This window comes from Tenrec ecaudatus, chromosome 12, assembly GCF_050624435.1.
Source record: "Tenrec ecaudatus isolate mTenEca1 chromosome 12, mTenEca1.hap1, whole genome shotgun sequence".
In the NCBI taxonomy this organism is placed as follows: domain Eukaryota; kingdom Metazoa; phylum Chordata; class Mammalia; order Afrosoricida; family Tenrecidae; genus Tenrec; species Tenrec ecaudatus.
The window spans coordinates 17,357,959-17,359,903 of record NC_134541.1 but is presented as its reverse complement, the minus strand read 5'-3'; the positions used below and the strand labels follow the sequence as shown (position 1 = coordinate 17,359,903).

Here is a 1,945-nt window from a genome sequence, read left to right as displayed (position 1 = left end):
AGACCCGATGGACCCCACTGCAGTGGGGTTGCTGGAAAAAGGTACAGAGCCGTTGGGAGGATGGGCTTAGGACTCTCGGGATCCCCTCCTCCATCCTCACTGTGTTCTGCAGAGAAAGTTCGAAGTCATGCACACAGTCCTTTTCAGGTGGCAGCACCCTTGGAGAAATGTGTGCAAGGTGCCAAACCCATCGCCACTGAGTCCATTCTGCCTGCTGGAGACCCCTCGGGTTACAGAGCACTGCCTAGCCAAAGGGCTTTTGTGCTGGGATCTTTACAGAAGCAGGTGGACAGACCTTTCTCCCCTGGCACTGATATATATATATATATATATATATATATATATATATATATATATATATATATATATATATATATATATATATATATGAATACCCCAGCAAAACCGGGCACTTTCTCCCCTGGCACTGATATATATATATATATATATATATATATATATATATATATATATATATATATATATATATATATATATATATGAATACCCCAGCAAAACCGGGCTTTTGTGCTGGGATCTTTTTTTTTTTTTTTTTTTGCTGCAAAAGAAAGCTTTATTGTTTCCATTTGGTCCCCAGCTGGGGAGGGGCTCCAGGGCGGTGGCGCTGCGGACCGGTTCAGGCAGAGGGGCTAAGGCCGGCCGTGGGGAGGCAGAGGGCCCCTGGCAGGTGGCTGGGCGCCGCAGGTTCCTAGTCTTCTTTGAGAGTGAGCCTCTCGAAGGGATACTCGCCCAGCCCGGCCTGGGGGCTGGCCACCCTGCGGAGGTTGGTCAGGTGGTCGCCCATCTTCTTGAGGAGTTTCACCTCCTTGTCCAGGAAGTGGTTCTCCAGAAAGTCACAGAGATGAGGGTCGGTGTGAGTGAGCCTGGTTGAGAAGAGCCTGGTTGAGTTTTTTCTCCAGGGCTAGGGCAGCTTCCACGGCGTCCAGGGTTCGACCCCACTCATCTTGAGACGGCTTCTGCACATCCTGGAAGAGGGCGCGGCCGCCGCGCTGGTGCTGCAGCTTCAAGAGACGCTCGGCCCCCTCGCGCTTCTCCTTCGCCAGCTCGCGGAAGAAGTGCCCCACGCCTTCCAAGGCCACATCGTCGCGGTCGAAAAAGAAGCCCAGAGAGAGGTAGGTGTAAGAGGCCTGCAGGTGCAGGTTGACCAGACGGTTGACGCCGGCCTCCGCGTCGGCGGAATAATTCTGACGGATCTGAGAGCTCATGATGCGTCGGTTTGGAGGTCACCGCACGCCACATAAAAGTGTCCGCTGGTCCCAAGAGGAGGGGCTGGCCGAGAAGCTGGTCCCCAAGTTGCTTGCGGAAAGAAACCTGTTGCGTGGCGGAGGGTTGGCGGCAGGGAGTCCCCGGACCTGATCCGTTCAAACACTGTTGAAGCAAGACACAGATCCTCGGGACCTCCGGGCGAGCTTCTGTGCTGGGATCTTTACAGAAGCAGGTGGACAGACCTTTCTCCCCTGGCACTGATATATATATATATATATATATATATATATATATATATATATATATATATATATATATATATATATATATATATATATATATATATATATATATATATATATATATATATATATATATATATATATATATATATATATATATATATATATATGAATACCCCAGCAAAACCGGAATTGCACTGGGCAGAGAGGAGCTTTCGGGGTAGTACACATTTTTCCCACTAGGTGAGCATGGAGCAACTCGCTCTGAGTTAGTGCACCCAGTGAAGGTCCTCTCTGGTCACAGAGAATTTCTTCGTAAAAGCAGTTTCACTCAAACCTCGTTTGTTGTGATTGTTGACTTAAGAGAACAGTGTGCAGCTGTGAAATGTTGTTTCCTGCTTGGGAAAAATGCCACAGAAACCATGATGATGTTAGACACAGCTTACAAGGACAGTGCTATGGGGAAATCTCAAGTG

The 1,945-nt window shown here is 47.9% G+C and overlaps 1 pseudogene; it reads right to left on the bottom strand.

Annotated features, from left to right (window-relative positions):
* Positions 1-694: 694 nt before the first annotated feature.
* Positions 695-1,430, bottom strand: LOC142423412 (ferritin light chain-like; annotated as a pseudogene).
* Positions 1,431-1,945: the final 515 nt, after the last annotated feature.